The 21,928-nt window shown below is 51.2% G+C and overlaps 1 protein-coding gene across 5 annotated transcripts in view; it reads right to left on the bottom strand.

The window, feature by feature from the left end:
• Positions 1 to 8,791, bottom strand: part of CDH23 (cadherin related 23) — a 423,515-nt gene extending 414,724 nt beyond the window's left edge. For all 5 annotated transcript variants that reach the window (XM_074382361.1, XM_074382354.1, XM_074382359.1 and 2 more), the window contains exon 1: positions 8,389 to 8,791. The gene's annotated coding sequence lies outside the window, so the exon portion shown is untranslated. The remainder of the gene's footprint in view (positions 1 to 8,388) is intronic.
• Positions 8,792 to 21,928: the final 13,137 nt, after the last annotated feature.

The raw sequence follows: 21,928 nt of genomic DNA, 5'->3' as shown, positions 1-21,928 counted from the left end.
ATGACTGGCTAATTTTTTTTCTTTTTTCTTTTTTCTTTTTTTTTTTGTATTTTAGCAGAGATGGGGTTTTACTAAACCCTGTTTGGCCAGGCAGGTCAGGCTGGTCTCGAACGCCTGACCTCATGAGCCACCCGCCTCAGCTTCCCAAAGTGCTGGGATTATAAGCAGGAGCCACTGCCCTGGCAGAGAGAAACTTTTCTAAAATACTGTTATCCACTCCACAGGTGTCCTATAGAGTGTGGGGGTGCAGGGGAGGTTGCCTGTGCACGCATAGCCCCATTCCTTACCACTTCCCTCCCCCAGCCCCACCAGGGTTCTGCTCCAGGGGAGAGACCACCTCTTCCCATCCTCCAAGAGGCCTCCCCTGACCACTCCGTCTTCTTCCTCTAGCACATCAATTACCCCATCGGATTTCTCTGTGGCACCGTCATCACCTTATATGTGTACTTACTATCTTCCCCAGGGCAATACAGTAGCCACCACACTGAGCATTTGAGATGTGCTGAGAGGGGGATGCATGGACGGTCCCCTCTAGAAAACAAGGACACGGAGTCCAAATTGAGATGTGCTATAAAGACAAAATGCACACTGGATTCTGAAAATGCCCTATAAAAAAGAACATCAAATATTAATGATTTGTTCTACTGATTCCATGTTGAAATGCTAACAGCTTGGATATACTGGGACAAGTAAAATCAGTCCTGAAAACATCATTTCACATCTGGGCACAGTGGCTCACACCTGTAACACCACCACCACTTTAAGAGATCAAAGTAGATCACTTCAGCCCAGGAGTTTGAGACCAGCCTGGGCAACATAGTAAGACCCCATCTCTAGAAAAAATTTAAAAACTTAGCCAGGTGTGGTGGCACACACCTGAAGTCCCAGCTACCTGGGAGACTCAGGTGGGAAGGTCACTTGAGCCCAGGAGGTCAAGGCTGCATTGAGCTGTGATCTCACCACTGCACTCCAGCCCGGGCAACAGAGGAAGACCTTGCCTCAAAAAAACAAAACAAAACAAAACTGCTTCTTTCAACTTTTTTAAAGTGGATACTAGAAAATTAAAAACTACACATGTGGCTTGCATTACTTTTCTACTGGGCAGTGCAGCTGTGGAGTCTCAGCATGAAGCCCCAGCAGCTAGACGGAGGCTGGGACGTAGGTGATGCTCAGTACTGGCTGGGGAATGGCTAAATAAAGGGCCTCCCCAATGGTAGATGTGAGATCCTAAAGCACAGACAGATGGGTCTAGAAGGCTTCCCTACCCCACCACCCAGTTGTGTGCTGGTTTTCTAGTGAAAGTCCATCTGTGGCTGGACGCCGTGGCTCACACCTGTAATCCCAGCACTTTGGGAGGCCAAGGCAGGCGGATCACCTGAGGTTAGGAGTTTGAGGCCAGCCTGGCCCACCTGGTGAAGCTCCGTCTCTACTAAAAACATAAAGATTAGCCAGGCATGGTGGCATGCACCTGTAGTCCCTGCTACTCAGGAGGCTGAGGCAGGAGAATCGCTTGAACCCGGGAGGTGGAGGTTGCAGTCAATTGAGATGGCACCACTGTACTCATTCCAGCCTGGACGACAGAGCAAGACACTGTCTCAAAAAAAAAAAAAAAAAAAAAAAGTTCACCCGTGCCTCACCCTCTAAGACAAACCTTTGGGCACCCCCAGAGTGTCTGAGAAAGGCCTGGCCTCGAGTTTCTTCACTATTGGTTCCCTGGAGATGACATCAGCTAGCCTGGCTCCAGGAAAGAAGGGCAAGACCAGCCTCCTCTTTGGACAGGGGCAGTTTTGAGCAGGCGAAGAAACATGGGCGGCTGGAGGAGAACAAAGTCCCTTATAAGCTGGGGAAGGATGGCTAAGCTCCTGTCTCTGTAGGTAAAGAACAGAAGAAAAGTGGGCAGAGCTACAGGGCACCCCTTAGAGGGACTCAGCCCACAGTAACCCAAAGCCAGGGAAAGGCAGCATTCCTTGGGGACAGAATTAGTGACACAAACGGATACCCAGACAGGGTCGCAGCTGCCCCTTCCGTTTTCCCTTTCTGCCCTGCCACTCTCTCTCTCTTGCTGTCGTCTCTACTTCCCTCCCTCTCTTGCTTTCACACTGGCTCCCAAATTACAGCCTTCTTTCAGAAACAGACACAATCAAGGTGGTGTGCATAGCCCTTGTCACAAATGGCATCTCAGGTCCTCTCCAAATGGAGCATGGCCTTTAAAGAGGAAGGCAATGTTACTAACAGCCTGCCTCAAGGAAGATGCATCTCCAGGAAGACACAGCCCAGAAAAAAATCTCTCACCCTCTTTGACTGATCAGCAGGCAGGCTCTTGGTGGCTGATTGCGGGGCCAGGCCCGGGACTGCTGAGGTGTGGGAGACAAAGGCATGCCCGCCCTCCTCAATGCTCTTTGTGCTGGAGCGGGAGGAGCAGGACTCTGCCCTGGACCGGCCAGCATTCAGGCCCAGCTTCATCTGGGGTCCTTGAACAAGCTTACTCTCTGACTCCAGGCTGCAGTTTCCCACTTGTAAAATGGTAAGACTACCCGGTCTCTGAGAACACTTCTGGGCCTTGAGTATAGTCACAAACTCAAATGGCTAAAGGAAGAAGGGGATAGTGGAAACGAATAAAGTGGGGTCCAAAGTGAGGCGATAGGGAATGGGTAGGACTGTGGAGAACTGCAAGCTCATGTAAATCTAAAAGGTGGCCTGCAGGCAAAACTCACACGGGTAGCAGAAGTCAGAGTGAAGTCAGAACAGTAGTCCCTTCTAGAGTGGGATAATATGGCCTGGGAGGGGGCATAAGAGAGGCTGTCAAGGCGCCGGAGATGTTTCGGATCTTCATGGCAGTCAGGCAGTGACACAGGTGTATAGGTATGTGAAAATTCACCAACTCCATTTAAGATCTGTTTACCTTATTTTATATACGTATTCTTCCATTATTATTATTATTTTTTTTTGAGACAGGGCCTCGGTCTGTCACCCAGGCTGGAGTACAGTGGTACGATCTTGGCTCACTGCAAGCTCCATCTCCTGGGTTTAAACAATTCTTCTGCCTCAGCCTCCCAAGAAACTGGGACTACAGACATGCACCACCATGCCCAGCTAGTTCTTTTACATTTCTAGTAGGGATGGGGTTTCGCCATGCTGGTTAGGCTGGTCTCGAACTCCTGACCTCAAATGAACTCCTGCTTCAGCCTCCCAAAGTGCTGGGATTTCAGGCATGAGCCACTGTGCCTGACCCACTAAATAATTTTTAAAACAAAACAAATAAAAGGGATAACTCCAACTCAGCTTCAACCAACAACTGTTGACTGGGAACATGGACACAGTCTTGCCAGTTCTATGCCAGAAGTCTAGATGTTTATATGGACTGCTGGAGTTTTAAATGTTATCAGTAAGTAATTACAAATGAAAAACTGCAACACCCCCTCCCCACACACATCCACACATATTCAGGAAGAATTCAATTTATGAATGTATAAATTGTCAAGCTCAGAAAATAAGAAGAGGTTTCAACTCTTTACTAGAATATGCCTAACATATAAGTAAGCCAAAGGGATATAATAGAAGCTACTACATTTTGCATGTACACTATGTACCAGGTACTATACACAAGGCATTGTCTGTAGTTGCCCTCTTATTAATGCTCATAGCAAGCCTACAAGGCAACTGAAAATTATTCCCATTTTACAGATGAGAAAACCAAGGACGGGGCCAGGTTACATACCAGACCCAAGGCTCCAGAGCACTAGCGGAAGAAATGGTGCTCAATACCAAGTCTGTCGGCCTCCAAACTGCCTTATGAAAATCATGAAGGGAATGCATTATGATCATAATAATAACCAACACTTGCCTGGGGTTTTAGAATATGTAAAAAATCTGAATGCTAAAACAGCCTGCTGTGTCACTCTCAGCAACACAGACTGCAGCCCCTGAGGCTGAGGAGGGCTGTCTGATATTCCCATTCCCCTCACCAATACACCACGCTCTGCCAACATTTATGATCGAGGTGACACAGGCCCCAAGACCACGAATCCTGAGGCCCAAACACATGGAGCTGTGGGCAGCAGCAGCGGCCCACCCCCGTCTCCATGACAGATCCTGATCAACTTTCACACTCAGACTAGAAAGCTGTCTCCATGTGGCTACCTCTTAAATATGCCAGTTTTCTGGCTGACACCTTTCTCATCAAAAAGCTTGGTAAGAACATGCGTTTTCTGCCCTATGGGATTCAATAAAACCATTTTCATGTTGAATTCAAATACACAGGGCCTGTAAATGTTCTAATGTTTTCTGAATTGGCTCTTTTGCAAAAATGATCATTCATCACTACTGCAGGCATTCAGATCAAGTCAGAGAAATGTCCAGCATGCCAGAAGCACCCCTGTTCCCCAGTCATTACGCCCCTGGGGTAACCATTATTCCAACTTCTATCACATAGATGGGTTTTGCCTACCGTTGCCCCTTCTCTATCGGGCCTCTACTTTTCAGCTCTCCCGAGTCCCCACCACTCTCTATTATCTTACATTTGGCCCTGCTTAACTCTTTTGTCTGCATCCTAGGCAAACAAATGTCCAAGGGCAGATGGCTAGAGTCCAGAGTATAGCAAGATGGGCTTTTGCCACCCATCTTGAAAGTAACCACCACGAATACTTAAAGCTGGATATAGGCACAGAAAACGGTTGGTGTGTTAATGATCACTAACAATAGGGCTGGAGAAGGTAGGAGAGCCATCACCCAGCAATAATCACCCAGCAATAACCCATTTGGTCAGTGAATAGTTACTGAGTACCAACTACTCCACTAGTGTGGAGGAAAAAGCAGCAGCCTGTGCCCTGCAAGAGCTTAGTGGCTACAGAGAGGCCAGAGCAACGCAGAATAGTAAGAAACACCAAGGAAGGACCGTGCGTGAGGGAAGCACAGGCTGGAGAGACAGCCCACCCGCACCAGCCATCCCACCTGAGGACTCAGGAGAGCTTCCTGGAGTTGACGACTCCTGAGCAGCATCAGCATCACCCATATCACGCACGCTGGAATTCGGTAGAACCCAATCTGATCCTCACTTCTCTACCAAAGGCAAAGTACTCCTACCCTGAAATAACCTATCCAGTACAGTCTGACTTGTAAACAACCTTGCTCATCTATTAATGGACAAACAAGATTGCCCAGTGCCAAGAGGAACCCAAATCAAGGCTCAAAATAAAATGTTTAAAAAACAACTAAAACTGAATTTGAAAATGAGTTCAAAAGCAATTAGGTCAGTTTGTACAATCATCTTTATGCATTAAAACCTGTGGGTTCAAGAAAACAGTGAGACTTATTAACCTTGTTATATTTTTATTTATTTATTCATTTTGAGAAGGAGTCTCACTCTGTCGTCCAGGCTGGGATGCAGTGGCCTGAGACTGGGCAGATGTTGTCCCGAAAGCAGAAGGAATCAAGTAACTACTCTCCACTTCATCTGCCCCTCCCAGATGGACTGACCCATTGATAATACCTCTCAGGCGTCCTAGAGGCGGAGTGTGTACATCCAGCTTCTGCAAGCCCTGCACCCCTCCACTCACCTCCTATTGGCCCATGCACAGGAATTTTTGTTGGGTTTGGTTTTGTTTGTTTTTTTTTTTTTTAGAGACAGGGTCTCATTATATTGTCCGACATGGAGTATAGTGGCTATATTCACAGACACGATCCTAGCACACTACAGTGCCGAACTCCTGGGCTCAAGCAGCCCTGTTGCCTCAGCCTCCCAAGTAGCTGGGAATACAGGGGTTCGCCACTGCACCTGGTTCCATGTTCAGTTTTGATTGCACACAAAGCTGAATTATTAGTTATTCTAGTCTGTTTAACAGACCCTAAAACAGGCTGGGCATGGTGACTCATCACTGTAATCCCAGCACTTTGGGAGGCCTAGGTGGGTGGATCTTGAGGACAGGAGTTCAAGACCAGCCTGGCCAACATAAGGAAACCTCGTCTCTACTAAAAATACAAAAAAATTAACCAGATGTGGTGGTGGGCACCTATAATCCCAGCTGCTCTGGAAGCTGAGGCAGGAGAACGTATGAACCTGGGAGGCGCAGGTTACAATGAGCCAAGATCGTGTCACTGTACTCCAGCTTGGGCAACAAGAGCGAAACTCCATCTCAAAAACAAAAAAAGACCCTAAAACAGACACTTCTGTGGCATTAGTGTGGTACAACCCGAAGGGGCCAGTGGTGGACTATTAATCCAAACCTAGCAAAACTAGCCAGAGAAAGAAGTTTCCATCTCATTCTCATCTGTGTTCTTCTCCACTGCCCTATACAACACCCTGCACCAAGGAACTATGTAATGCCTCTTAGAGAAGGCACTGTGGACCAGAGCTCAAACTTTACTGAGCACATGAGTCACCCAAGGATCTCATGAAATAACAGATTCTGATTCAGAAGGTCTGGGGTGGGGCCCAAGAGTCTGCATTTCTAACAAGTTCCCAGGTGATGCCAATGCTTAATACCCATAGCCCACACTCAGAGGAGTGAGGTTCCACTAGACCTTCCCCTCCCAGAAGAACGTGCATTTTAAATGAGCACTTCAGGAAGGTTCCCTTTAACATATTTGGTTCAAATAAATGAACCTCAAATGGTGAAACTGCAGGTAAGGTAGCTTATTGGGTGGGAGAGCTGTTCAGGAGGCAACCAGGACTATCTGACATCACGCCTCTCAAATCAAGCCATTTGGTAAGCAGACATGAGGAGCCCAGATGTCTGGAGGTGAGGAAGGCCAAGACAGAGAAGTATATGGGGGCCCAGCACAGATAAGGCCAGGATGCTAGGTCAGGATGCTAGCCTCCCACCCCTCACTGCTGTCCTCCAACAATGCCGGCAGAGCTTCCTGGTTCACACCAGTCGCTTCTGTGTGCCACCTTCCCAGCTCATAGGGTACACCCACCCTCTATCATGAGACGTTAGGCCTTCCTGCCCTCCCAGCCCTAGCAGCCAGAGCCAAGCACTGCTGTTAGCCCAGCCAAGGGATCCCTTCCCAGCTTCTCCTTGGCAGAGTGACATCTAGTGCCCCCATCCCTGTAGGTGCTGACCACAGTGCACCTACCCCTGCAACACGAACCAAGAACCAAGCACTAACTCCAAGCCAGCTCTCCCCACCATGGGCTGACTCATCAACACCACACACCTGGCCCCAACTAGGTTCTACAAGCCCGCCCCGCCCCGCCCCGCCGCCAATAATTCTTTCCTGTGTGAGGGTCTGACTCCCTCAACACACACGCACACACACACACACACACACACACACACACACACACACTCCTCATGTGTCTCTCTAGCTTATTTCGAAATACAAATTAGGGTGGCGGCACTTGCCAAGGGATTGGAAGGCGAGGTCATTGCCAGCTCTGGTCTGAGAGGGCAAAGGACGCAAAAAAAGAAGGCTCTGCTTTGAATTACTAGGGAGGATGGGGACGTTTGACTACTGAGGAAAGGCTAATTTCCTCCCAGTGGACCGCTGACAGCACTAGGGCTGGGGCTGGGGTCGCAGTGGGGCGGCGGCTGGCACCGGATCTCTGCTGACAGCACGGAGGCAGCCTCTCTAGGTGCCCGCTCCGGGAAAGCCAGGCAAAGTGCCCGCCGGCTGGCGCCGCCACCTCCTTGGAACACGCGGGCTCTGCCCAAGTCCCGGGCTGACCTACGGTGGAGACGCGGGGCAGTGGTGGGAGCCCCTAAGGGCAGCCAGCACGCCTCGTAACGGGCCAACTCCGGGGCCAGAAGGCGAAGCGAGAGCCGCATAAGGCTCCCGGCTCCGCGAGGGGCGCGTCTTCCCACAGCTGGACCGAATTTGGGAGGATGCATTAAGTCCCCTGGGGTCTCCCGCGGGCACAGGGACATGATAAGGGGAGGGGAGATCTACCTGCCTTTAGTTCCCTTCAGCGCCGCTACCCAGCCCGGTAGGGGTGCGCCCCACCCCATCCCCACTGTCCAAATGGGGACCCAGAGCTCAAGAGGGGATGGGATTGGATCTCAACGCCCTCCACTTCCTAAAATCTCCCCACCCCAGACCTGGACCCTCTCCCAAGAGCCGAGAGCAAAGCCCCCGAATGTTCGCGGTCCCAGGACCGGGGATGGGGGATGGGATGCCTGTCCTCCCAAGGCTAACGCGAATGGAATTCGAGTTCCCGGGGAATCAAACTTGCCGCGCGTCGGGCTGGGAACTCGGAGCAGGACGCGGGGCTGGGGCCAGGGGCCCGGGGCCGAAGGAGGCCCCGAGCGCCCGCCGCGGGCGATGGCCGCGCTGGGAACAAGTGGTTCGGCAGCTGCGGTCACCAGCAACTTTCTCGCCGCGCGGCGGGCGAACGGCGAGGGGAAGGCGAGGGAAGCGAGGAGGGAAGGGGCGGTGCGCGGCTCCGGGTACCGTGTGCGTGTGTGCAGCGACGCCGCGCCGCGCCTCGGGCTCTGCTCTCCGCCGGATAGGCCCCCGCGGGCCGCCTTCTCGGGCCCCTGGCAGCCGCCGCGTCTCGCCGCCGGTGCGAAGGCTCATCCGCCGCGTGCCGGCTGCTACCTGGTCCCCTCGGGCCGCCCGCTCGCCGCTCGCCGCTCGCCGCTCGCAACTTCAGGTGCGCCGGGGGCTCGGACGAAGCGCGCCCCAAACGTTCCGAGGCTCGGCCACCCCGCGCTCCATGCCCGAGCCGGGCTGCCCCGCCCCGCCCGGCTCAGCGTCCGGCCGCCGTCGGACTTGTCCTCTGGCGGAGCATCGCGCCCGCAGCCCGCGTCTCTCTCTCTCCCGAGCCGCCGCCGACGCTCAAGTCCACGATCAACTTTCCCTCGCTTCCCCCGCCCCGCTCGGCCCCCGTCGCCCAGACCCCGCCTCCCGCCGCTCCCTCCCTCACCTCCCGCCTCGCCCCGCCCGCGAGCCTGCCCGTGCTCGGCGTTCCCCCACCCCTCGGGCCGCCAGGAGCCCCCCCAGCCCCCGCCCCGGCCCTCCCGGACCCCCGGGATTGGCGCCGATCCCCGCCGGGCGCTCAGGGCATGAATATTTCAGTGCTGGCGAAGCTGCCCTCTGCCGATGTCATGGCACCGGCTGCTGTGGCAACTCCACGAATCCCCCAAAGGGGCAGGGAGGAAGCCCGCGGAATCGGCCCCAGGTGCGAGACAGAGCCTTGCCCTGCGGGGCCGCCCGCCGTCCCGCAGAGGGGCGCACAGGGGATGAGGGCCCGCCCAGCCTCGCGTCCGCCCCGTGCCTCAGGCGGAGCGAGGTAACGCTCCTGGGAAGCCCGGGCCGGTGAGCGGGCGCTCGGCCTAGGTGAGCCCGCGCTATCTGTTGGCTTTAAGCGCCCCCTCTCTGCTCCCAGAGTCGCTGAGCGGTCCCTCTAGTCCTTGGGGCCGCTTAGCCGACGCTTCTCTCCAACCAGCTGCCTTTGCCCACCCCACTCGTACGCTCCCTCCTGGGCCTCCTCCCTTACTCGAGCTCAAGATGCCCCAGGTGCTTAGAAATGGGGGACCCCAGGTTGGAGGAGACCCATGAGGTCACCTAGGCGTCCTCACCCCTGCGGGAGCCCCGCCTGCAGCGCCCGAGTCATGATCTCCCAGCCTGTTTTTGCACATCTGTGGGAACAGAGACTTTATGGCTTTTTGAGATAGGTGGATCCAGGAAGGGTCCATATGTAGGTAATGGAAGAGGTTTATTCCCTACCTTTGATCTTTACTTCCCCGGGGCTAAATGTTGTGATTTTTAAAAACTATTTCTCACATGACAGGATTTCTGGAGCTGTCACTGTTCCAGTCAGTACATTGACAGTACCTGCCCCGAGCCAGGCTCTAGGCTGAGACTTTCTGGGCCTCAACTCTATCTACAACAAAGCCTTTCCGGTTGGTCCTGCCGTTATACCAGTCTTACAGTGAGAAACAGTCTTTAGGAAGAAGCTGGGGACTTGCCCCTGTGCTAGAGTCGGATATTGAACCCAGAATCTATCTGGTTCCAAAGCTCCAGTTCCTTACCATTCACTCATTCATTATTCATTGATTCACAGTCACTGCTATGTGCTAGCCAACTGAAATAGGTTCTGGGGATAGGATGGAGAACAAAACAGGCTTGGTCCTTGTGCCCATGAAGCTCCTGTAGTGGACATTCATCAATGAAACACATGAGCAGGTAAAATTACAGCCAGAATCAGAGCTAGGAAGAAGAGTGCTTTAATGGCACCTGGCCTAGGGGATCAGGGAAAACCTCCTGGTGGAGATGACTGAGCTGAAGGATGAGCAAGGGCGAGAGTGGAGTTTTAGGCAGGAGAAACAGCATGTGCAAAGGGCCCACTTGCCCATTACGGGAAACAGCTGGGCCAGGAACAATGGTTTGGTGCCCGCAATCGAAGTCAAGTTGTGCAAAGGTGGGAAGGAGCTGGCATGTGTTGGAAGTCCAGATAGGACAGGGAGAACTCCGTGCCTCCAGTGAATGAGGAAACGCCCCCAGGAAGCTTGGGGGGGGGGGTGGGTAGGCAGGCATTTGGCCTAGGTGAGCCTGCACCATCTGTTGGCTTTAAGCACCCCCTCTCTGATCCCAGAGTCACTGAGTGGTCCCTCTAGTCCTTGGCAGTGAGTTTAAAGCCACAATAGAGTAGGGGCCAGACTGTGCAGGTGTGTTGGCCTTAATTTATCCTAAGAGTGAAATCTTCAGAGGCTGAGCATGGTGGCTGACGCCTGTAATCACAACATTTTGGGATGCTGAGGCAGTAGGATCACTTGAGGCCAGGAGTTTCAGACCAGGTTTCAGACCTGTAGAAAGACTTTATCTCTATAAAAAATTTAAATATTAGCCAGACATGGTGGCATGAACCTGTAGTCCCAGCTACTCAGGAAGCTGAGGTGGAAGGTTCACCTGAGTGAACCAAAAAGTTGAAGACTACAGTGAGCTGTGCTCATGCCACTGTACCACTCCAGCCTAGGGCACAGAGCAAGACCCTATATCAAGAAAAAAAAAAAAAAAAAAAAAAGAGTGAAAGCTTTAAAGCAGGTAGTTGGAGTGGAGGGTGAGGGGTTAGGGTGTCATGATTGGATTTATGGTTAGGAAAAATAAGCATTGAGGCCAGGCACAGTGGCTCACTGCCTGTAATCCCAGCACTTTGGGAGGCTGAGGCAGGCGGATCCCTTCAGTTCAGGAGTTTGAGACCAGGCTGGCCAGCATAGCAAATGCCATCTCTACTAAAAAATATGAAAAAATTAGCAGAGTGTGGTGGTGTGCACCTGTAGTCCCAGCTACTCACAAGGCTGAGACAGGAGAATTGCCTGAACCCAGGAGCTGGAGGTGGCAGTGAGCTGAGATCATGCCACTGCACTCCAGCCTGGGCAACAGAGCAAGAGCAAGTCTCTATCAAAAAAAAAAAAAAAAAAAGGAGAGAAAGAGAAAGAGAATTGATTGGGAGGCAACAGTTGACTAGAAGAGACTGCTTCAATTAAAAGTATTTATTCGTCAAACACTATGTGCCAACAAATTTTCTAGACCAGGAGTCAGCACACTGGTACCCACAGGTTAAATCTGCCCCATTACATGTTTTTGTAAAATTTTAGTGGCACACAGACATGGCCTATCCTGGAGTGTCTCCTTTCACACTACAACTATAGGCATAAGGAATTTCAACAGGAACCGTATGGCCTGCAAAAACAAAAATAGTTACAGCTTGCCCTTTACAGAAAAAGTTAGCTAACCCCGTGAATTTAGACACTTAGTATATGTCAATGAGCAACACACACACGTGTGCACACACACGCACACACACATGTGCATGCTTGCCCCAAACGAATCCCTGCCGTGGGGTTGCTTCCATGTCCTCAGGCTGCTGCAGTGTCTAGGTGATTGGTGACAGAGACCTGGAATGAGCGGGTGGGTAGAAGTAGAGAGAAGTGACTTTCAGGAGGCAAAAAGCTCCAGGGCCATGAGAGGGAGTGGTTCTGCGTGAGAAAGCAAAGGGTCAAGGAGACTCCTGGGTTTCTGGCTTGTGGTAGTAGATAGACAGTGTGCTGTTTGCTGTGGTGGGGCCCTCTGAGGAGGTCACTATGGAGACCTGAGCAGGAGCTCCCTTAGGACATGTTGTGTGAGAGGCCTGTGCAGTCACAGAACAGAGATGCCAAGTCGGCTGGACAAATGAACTGGAGCCATGGTCGTACGCGTCTTAGGTCATGCTTTCACACAGGGTGCTGGAGCCAGGAGTCTGGAGAACTGGTATCTGGGTTCTAGATCACCTCTAGCTGGGTGGCGGCAGCACTGGACATGACCTCTCTTGGCCTCGTGTTCCCCCACTCGTGAAATGAAAGCATGAGAAGAGGAGCTCTTCAGGGTTCTCCAACCCTCAAACCTTCTCTTACACTTTGTGCCAAGCACCATGCTGGGAACTGGGGTGTCATTTTGGGTGCGGCCAGCCCACAGAACCACCATGAGTGTGTAACAGACAGGGAATGGAAGGGCTTTGGATGGCGAGGTGACCCAGAGTGCAGCAACAGCAGAGCGTGTGCTGCCCCTAGACTGGAGGGACGAGGGAGGGAGTAGAGTGACCAGGAGCAGGGCACACAGTGGGAGGTGAGACCACAGTGGGCCTGTGTGGTGTGGGCTCGAATCACAGGAACACAGCTGCTGCCAGAGACGGCGGAGTGTGGAGACGCGTCCTGGCTTCTTTCCGCAGCCCTCTCGTCTCCCACCTGAAGCCAGCGGGCCTGGGAGCGTGCAGGGTCAGCCTGCCGTGATGAGGAGCAGCACCACAGAGCGAGGAGAGGATGACCCTGAGGGGGATGGGCCAGGACCACACTCTGGGGATGCAGACGTGAGTGACATCCAGCCTGTCTTCAAGGCACTCCCAGTGGGAGAGAGGGGCAGACAAATCAGTTACAACCTAGCAAGGCAAGTGTGGCAAAATGGACAAGTAGCCCAAGGGAGAGTGGGGTGATTTCTTGTTATGAAATCGTGAGCCCAGAAAGGCTGCCTGGACAAGGGGACGTCAGAGCTGGCTTCTGCTGCGATGATCAGGAGGTCCATAGGCAGCAGAAGCAGAAGGGCCCTCCAGGTGGAGCACCAGCATGCGCAGAGGCCTGGAGGTGGCACAGGAACTCTCCCCGGGGAGCCACGGGAGCTACTGGATCCTGGAGATGAATAGCAGGCTTGCTCCTCTGCACATGAACCAGCCAAAGGCAGGATGATGGCATTTGCAGGAGCCTCAGAGATGGGGAGAAGAACCCAGCCTCTAGCCTGTGAACCAGTATCTCAGAAATTCTAATCTCCTCATTCCAGGAGATGAGCTCCCTGAGTTTTCACCTTCCTGCCTTTCTGGAATTTCCATTCCCAAAACCATGTCAGCTCTGTTTCCCCAACAGCTCTCGAAGTTCTCCCTAGATCCCCTTCCTCAGGAATCATTTGCCTCCTCTCCAAGCCCCTAGGGCATCAAGAAAGGTACACCTGTGTGATAAAGAAGCACCCCTTGCCACCTTATGTCATCTGGACAAGTCGCTGAACCTGTCTGTGCCTTGTTTCCATTTCTGAAAATGAGAGAACGGTGCCTGCCCAGCCTCCTTCCTGGGGTGGATGTGAATGCCCTTGGACAGCCACGAGGAGCCAGAGACGCCAACGTCCCATGACCTAGCATCATCCAAACCCTACTTCTACTGGGGGAGCCCCAGTGTATGAAGTAAGGGGTAGGACCAGGCCCTGCTTTCATTGCAGAAGCTAAAAAGGAAGCTCCTCCTTTGTCCTCCTTCTGCCTGCAGGGCCAGCACATGACCCAGGTGAGCCAGTCAGAAAACTCCACTCTTAACTTTGAACCTCGAGAAGGGTCATAACATTTATAAACAGTCAATAATCGTTTTGAAACTATGCAAAGCACCCAGCCCTGACTCCAGGACTCCTGAGACCTGACCTGGGTTGTTTTTGGCCACATCCTTGGCCACCAGCCTCCTTTGGTTCCTATCTGTTGTCTGGGCCTGTCCCCCAGTCTTCTGGCTGAACCTGCCCCTGTTAACTAACTAGTGAGTTCATTTTCTGCAACAAGTCACCAGAGTTCATTTTTGTTGCCAGCGACCGTGAGAACCCTGCCTGTTACAGACCATCTGATGATTCTTCCGGTGATTGTAGTAGCATAGAGTCAGCGTTGTTAGACTAATGCTACCTTCCCTTTCCCAAAATGAAAAAGAAAAGAGAAAGAAACAAAAAAAGTGATAGACAGCTCCTTCCATATCCAGGGTATCTTGCCCAGGGATCTCCAGAAGAAGCCACATCTGTATGGTGGCTTCAGGTTCATGTTTAGTCCAGAGCACATTTGATTGTAAGATTCTTGAAGGCAGGGGCTGTGTGTTTGTTCATTCATCTAACACATATTCCTGGAGGGCCCACAGTATGCCAGCCTATGGGCTGGGTGCCGGGAACACAAAGAAGCAAATGACATCATTTTGGTCCTCAGAGAAGCTACAGTCCAGTTGGAGAGACAGAGAGAGAAACAGCTGGGAAGCAGTAGGACGATGCCATCCTTTAGGCTGGGGCTAGGCTCAGTGTTGACAGAGGAGACTCCAAGCAGGATGCAGTCCACTCTGACCAAGGAGATTAGGGAAGACTCCAATCAGGAGAAACCACTTAAACAGAGCCTTGAAAGGCAAGAGTTCCTGGCAAGATAAGACCAGCAAGGACAGGTGAGGTAGCAGGGACTGTGTGTGGAGGTCACGGGGTATCACAAAGTTTAGAGAAAACTAAAGTAGTGTGGCCATAGGGCTGGACCAAGGAGCGTGCTGTGCAGAGGCAGCAAGGGCTGGATCGTGAAGGATTTGGGGGCCTCACCAGGAGTCCAGGTTGTTTTCAGCAAGTGATGCTGGAGGCTTGGAGGTGCAGATACACAGTAAGAGGGGAAAGCATGACCGGCTACAGGAGAAGAGGGGAGAGTGCATTGTCCCAGACTGACCTGGGCTGACATCTTGGAGGAAGGGGCATCTCCCCTCCAGTGTCTTTGCATCCCCACATACCGAATAACCAGCTGGTTTCCTGGCACTCTCAGCAAATGCTGGTGGAAAGCAGGGAGGGAATCCAAATCTGTTGTTTTAAACATGCCAACCCCTGGAACCACCTGGAACTAAACTCCATTCCACCTTGGCTTTCCAGCCTCTGCAGGGGTGCTTTCTGCCCCTGCTACCTTGCCCCTGAGAATCCAAGAAAGGCAGGCTGGTGCAACATGAGGCTCGCTCCACCAGGCTGCAGTGGACACAGGTCCTAGCCTGCTGGTCCCAGCCTCCGGTTCCTCAGCTATAAATGGGCATGATAACCCCCAGGCACTGAAACATCTCTCTAGGCTGCCATTCAGATCAAAAGAGAAAAACACACATTAAAGTGCTTTACAAACTGTAAAAACAGAGCCACCCTCACAGACGAGTCTCTCCTCCCCATGAGGGTCGATGATTATTTTTAAAGCACACAGACGCCTCTCCTGTGGCTCCTGCATAGCAGCCTCCCCGTCCCTTCCTGCTCCCCCTTTCACGCCCCCACCCCACAGCTGATAAAGAGCTGTTCCTTGCTTCCTGCCATCGCCGCAGTCCCCAGCCCGTGCGCCCTCTCCCGGGGTAGCGCCTGCCACCATAAACCAGACGTGTGCTCCCGAGTTTAGTTTGTGAGCCCTTGGAGCCTGGCACAGCTGTGGCAGCCCCGCTCAGCTTGTGGAGGAGCAGGCTGGAAGGCTGACAGAGTGGGCTGGGGCCACCCCTCTGCAGCGTGGTGGCCCCCCAGAAAGGCCAAGGGGTGTGAGATTCCCTGGGCCCAGCCTTGGAAGCTCACCTCTCCCCTGGGTGGCCAAAGAAAAGAGGCTTCTTCCCTCCCATTCCTGTCCCACTCTCCACTCCCCTCGCCCATCATTTATTTATAAGGTGTTCAGAGCAAAATGAATGACAAAAAGTTAGAAGCTAATTAAAGCTGGCACAGATTGGCACACAGGGGCATGAATTATGCATTGGTACAGAATGGCACTTGGTGGCAAGGACTGGCACCAAGTGCCCTGGGCACTGGTAGGAAGTGGGCACCGGCCCCAGCTCTGCCTCGGCCCCCACCCTGCCTCTCTGAGGCACCCTCCATCCAGGGCCCCTGCCTTTCCGTGGGTCAGCTGGCACCTTGTCAGCCGCCACCCCTCAGTGGGCAATTCCTCTCTGCACAACCCAGCACATCCTGGCTGTGAGAAGACCAATACCATAATCATAGGCTGGACTTGTCCCACAGAAGCGGTCCCTGGTTCTCCAAGCAGGATCTCTCACCGCCTCTGCATCCACGAGAAACAGCAAGCTTCCACAAGCATGAGGGCAAGTGGAGAAGGCCTGAGACCCAGGCAGCTGATCACAACAAAGGCGCATCAGAGCTAGAAGACACCATTCAAGACCCGGCAGTCCAAACCCCGCAGTGTGCTCGCAGATAGACCTGAGTGAGGCCCAGAGGCGGACAGGTTTATGCAAAGCCACACAGCAAATAATACTAATAATGATAACAACTATAGTAAGGGTAGGATTTATTTACAGCCGATCTTGTGCTAGCCAGTGTTCCAAGTCTTTATATGAATGGTCTCATTCAATCATCACATGAAGAAGACACTAGAGTTATTCAAACTGACAGGTGAGGAAACTGAGGCAGCACAGAACTGTTAAAGCAATGTGCCCAAAGTCACAGAGCTAATTAGAGGCAAAATCTGGATTAAATGAAATTTAATTTGAACACATATAGGAACTGAAGAAGTCTGACTCTGAGCCCTGTCTCCTGTGGGCAAGGATAGTGGTTCTCAACCCTGGCTACACTTGGAAACTCCTGGGAGGTGAGGCAGGCACAGAACTAGGATCGGTGATTCTGATTGTTTTGGTCTGGGCCAACATCCGAACATGGCATTCGGAAACCTCCTCAGATGATTCTAACGTGCAGAAGAAAAAAATTAGTGGGGAGGGTTGTGGATTTTAACCCCAAAAGTCATGGATGTGAGTTCTTGTTCTGCCACTACTGACTCAGTGACTTTGAGCCTAGGGCTCAATCTCTGTGGGCCTCAGTTTCCTCATCTGTATAATGGGGTTGTGATAGCATGACTCTGGTGTTGGACTGTTGGGGTTTGGTGTGAACCCTGGCTCTGCCTCCTGGGCAGATTACCTAACTTTTCTTTGCCTCAGTTTGCTCATCTGCAAAATGGTGACAGTACCAGTGGAGCTGTGGTGAAGATTGAGTGACATGGTGAATATAAAGTGGCACCCGGCATAGTAGGTGCTCACGAAAATGGGAGATATGGTCAGTAGCTGTCCTGGGATTGAGGAACCTTGCCTCTTGTGTCCCACAGGGCTGTGGCCAAGATCATACAAGTCCATGTATAACAGAACAGCTGCATGCATGGCAGGACACAGTGAGAGGCTGTCACTCAGAAGAGGCTGGGTCCCCTGGCTGCCTGTCCCTGACTTTCTCTTTCTTTGCATATGGGAGACATAAATATAGTATCAGCATGAACATTTCAGACCACGTAGACAAACCACTGTTCTCAATTTGGTGTATTTCCTTCCAAGGAATGTTCTATGTGCATATGGAAATATATAGTTTTTGGCTGGGGGCAGGGGTAGGAGAGAGAAAGAGATCTATCACAACACACTTCTGTACTTTTGAATTTTGAACCATATGAATGGCTCAAATATAAAAATAAATGCAAAAGGGTATGCTTCAGGCAGAAGGAAAGTGGTCCCAGATGGAAGCTTGGATATTCAGAAAGGAAACAAGGCAATAGAGAGGGAAATACTGGTAAATACAAATGAATCTTGGCTGGATAAAACAATAAAACTAATGTTGAAAATATATAGGGAGAATTAAAATACACGATCCAACATCAGACGAGCGGGAAGAGGGTAAATGGAGTTAGAATGCTCTAAGGTCCTAGCAGTGTCCAAGAAGTGGGTAGAAAAGGGTATGTGTAGTAAACATTAATAAATCAAAGATGCTTGCTCCAGCTCCAGGCTAACCCTCCAAGAGTGGTAATTGGACGTATCACTAACCAGCCGGTTGAAGGAAAATGGAATAATGAAGTGTTTGTGTGTTTAAAAAATTTAAAGAATTTTTTGCTGTTACAAATAGAGCCATACTGCACATACTGTCCAAGAACTTTTTTTTTTTTTAATTTTAAGATATATCCTGTAGCTCTTTCCTCAATGGTGCCCAGCGAGCCCGACTCCTTTTTGTCTGCCAGTGTGTATCCTATGGAATGATGGCTACAACAGAGCATTAAACCAAGGTGGTGCTCTTCCAAACACAGGGCTCTGTGGGACGGTGCAGGTCATGCGTCCACGGAACCCGCCCGGACTGCAGAGGATGGTGCAGGGAGAAGGCAATTCCCATTCTCCTTGTAATGCCAAAAAGTGTCTTTTAAAAAAAATGTCCAGAGGTCCCTTCTTTTATTGGGAAGGAGATGCAGAGTTAGGGTCTCTACAACCTACAGTGGGGGACAGTAAGCAAGATCTGTTCTCTTTGTGTTCTGAACCCCCATACGCCACCCGACTCATCAGTCCCATACAAGAAAACCTAATGTCCATCAAAAAGAGAGGCAGACTTTGATCATCTGGCTCAGTCTTCCACCCCTGGGCCCTACTGCTATCAAACCTCCCCAGAAAAGAACTTGCCCTCATTCTGGTGACAGTCTGTGAGGACAGGACACCCATTCGGTGTGGTCTACCAGTCACTTTCTGCCAAATGCAAGCCTTCTTCCAGTGACCTCTTTGAGTCACATGGTGAGAAAGTTAGTCCCCTTTTAGTCCTGCCCTGTCCTATAGAAAGAAGCCAAGGAGAAACTCTCGGCTTGTGCTATTTTATCTTTAACACTTGATAATCCCTCTTCCTTGAACCAGAAGGAATCAGGCCTTCTGCTCTGCCTCTGGCAGGCAATTATGGCTGTATCTAATAATACTGTTTTGCTATCATTGTATTTATTTTAATAGTTATATTGTATTATTGCAAATAGCACTTAAAATCTATGATGGTGATAAAAAAGTCTTTTAAAATAAATGTATGAGTTTAAAAGTGACAGACTAAAATTTAAATTGAGTCAGTAACAGTATAGTTGTCACATGAATAGGCCAAAATTGGTAAGTGAGTGATTGAAACTGGGAGGTCTGGGCCTGAAAAATTAAGTCAAATCATCTCTGTATCACTCATTCAAAAGCCTTCCAAACCCTACAACACCATTCCTGCAAATCAGGCCACTGTACCTTTTCCGGTTCAACCTAACCTCTCTTCTCTATAAAACCTCTATCTCAGCTGACCAAATCCACAGACACACAGAGGGGTGTTTAGTGCAGTGCTCTTTATAATAGGGGTCCAAAAGGGGAAGAAATCTACATGTCCCTCAAACTGGTTGAACAGACCATGCTTTGATCTATCCGTTCTATGGACCACTCTGCTCTTTTGACCTCCCTCTCTCCTGGCCTGGGCTTATACTGTCATCTCCCCCACCATTGCCCTCTGTCCACTTCTTGTTTCTGCTGAAACCTGTTCTTCAAATCCCATCAGCCTTCTCTGCCCACTTCCCAGACCCGCCAAGGCTTCCTCCGGCCCTCAGAACCCTTGCTGTCCTGGTGACTCCTGCATCTGGGTATAACATGGAATCTTGAATGATCTTTCCATAGTATTCCTGTCTTGTTTCCAATTAGATCATGAGTTCCTAGAGGGCAGGGACCAAAATATGTCTGTAAGTACATTGGACAGGGCTCAGAAAGTCAGGGTTCAGCCCTGACTCTCCCACCATTCACCTGCATGACCTTGAACAAGGCATCCCCTCCTCTGCCCCAAGCCTCGGTGTCTTCATTTAAACATGAAATGTGAGTTCAAGTTCCCAGGGCCCTTCTTGCTCTGAGCATGTAGGATCATTTCATACTGTTCTGTATCTTCCCATAGAACGTTAAAAAGTAAGATTTTTACATCTTAAGAGGGTTGCATCCACGATCTCATTTGATCCTCACAACAACTCTACGACAGTAATGCTATTATTATCCCCATTTTCACTGATGAGAAAATGAGGGCACAGGAAGGCTGTATCTGTAAACTTAAACTAGGTTGCACTACGGCATAAACAAACCCTGAAGCCTCAGTGGCAATAAAAGTTTACTTTCTTGCTCATACATAGCACAATGCTGCTGGGGTGGCTTTCCTCCGAGGGTGGCTTGGGGGATCTAGGGTGCTTCCGTCTCAGAGCTTTACCATGGAAACACACACAGGTCACTGTGGCGGGGCAAGAAAGGGTAGAGGAATCCACAGGCTCTTACCTGCCTTGGCCTAGAGTGACGCATGCCCACATCATTCCTGTTCCCCCATTTCCCTGGTCAGAGCTAGTGAGTCACATGGCTGCAACCTAGCCTCCAGGAGGCTGTGCTATGGAGTGGCGAGCACTAAGAATCTACAGTGGGAGCCACGGAGCTTGACGGAGGCCACACAGGAAGCCGCAGAGGCAAGGTTTTGCACACAGACGGTGAGACCTGGGGCCTTCCACTTAACCGCTCTTGTAGACTGCCTTTCAGGCAGTACCAGGTCTGTAGGGAATGGACAACAGAATGTGGAGGTGACTGGTAAGGCACGGTGTGATGGATCAGCATTGTGAGATGGGAAAGACAAAGAAGAGATAGCTGCCAGGCAGATGTGGCATCAGGACAGGCAGCACTGTCCATGGGAATAACCCTGACAGTACCCATCTGCTTGAGTGCCTGCAATGGGCCAGGCATTTTATAAATGTTCCATCTGATCCTCCCAATACCCTGAAAATGAAACCCACTTACTTCTGCTGTACAGATGAGGAAAGTCCAAGAGGCCCAGCAAACTGGCCAAGGTCAAGCAACTGGATGACCACAAGTCCTTCTGGGGTTTCTCACCCAGGACCCTGCAGAGGGCATGGCCAGAGAGGAGGGAGTTGAGGTGTGAGTTCCCACCCGGGCCCTGTCAGCCCTCTGCTGCCACAGCCAGGCATAGGTGGCCCGGGTGAGAGGGGAGCTGTCATCTAGGGGCATCCTGAAAACACTGGTGAGAGACCCGCTGCCCGGGCCCCGCCCTGCCCAGCCACAGGAAAATCCCCTGCAGGCTCCCATTCCCTGGGTGAGTCCAGATCTGCAGTGCCGGGCGCCACCTGCAGGCTGAGCGCTGCATGACACCGCCCACCCTTCCTAGCCCTGGGACACTTCCCCAATCCCTACTTTGAAGGGAAGGAAGGCTCTAGAGAAACTCCTAGAAAAAAAGCAGCAGGTTGGTCGTCTCCAGCAAGCCCTGTTCTTCACCGTCTGCTCCACCCTGCTGCTTCCCCATCCTCAGCCATCCAGGGAGTCTCCCTAGCCTTGTTTCTATCACAAATGGCCTGGTGCAGTGGTTCACACCTGCAGTCCCAGCACTTTGGGAGGCTGAGGCAGGAGGATCGCTTGACTCAAGAGTTCAGGGCTGCAGCAAGCCATGTTTGTGCCGCCGCACTCCAGTCTGGACCACAGAGTGAAATCCTGTCTCTAAAAAACCAACCAAACAAAAAAACTAAAACAAAAAAACCTAAAAATAAACCAAAAAAACAAATATGACTTGAAGAACTCCTGTGGGCCAGGTACCTTTATGGGGTCGTTTTGGAACTGGAAGTCTGAACTCTTGGTTTCAGTCTCTGTTCAGCCACTAGCCGGCTGTGTGACTCTGGGAACATCACTGCCCATCTCTGGGCCTTGGCTTCCTTCTTTATAAAATGCAGGTCACAACTAAAGGTAACACAGTGGGACCTGGAACCAGGTAGGCTTGAATTTGAGTCCTACCTGTGCTACTTCCTTGTTGTGTGACCCTTTGGGCAGCTTAATTAACTTTTGCATGGCCCAGTTAATTCATCTGTAAAATGGGTTGATGGTACCTATCCAAAGAGTCTTTTTTTTTTTTTTTTTTTTTTTTGAGATAGGGTCTCACTCTGTTGCCCAGACTAGAGTACAGT

The sequence above is a fragment of the Saimiri boliviensis genome, chromosome 12, assembly GCF_048565385.1.
Source record: "Saimiri boliviensis isolate mSaiBol1 chromosome 12, mSaiBol1.pri, whole genome shotgun sequence".
In the NCBI taxonomy this organism is placed as follows: Eukaryota; Metazoa; Chordata; class Mammalia; order Primates; family Cebidae; genus Saimiri; species Saimiri boliviensis.
The sequence above is the reverse complement of the archived record's forward strand: the minus strand, read 5'-3'. Positions and strand labels throughout refer to the sequence as shown.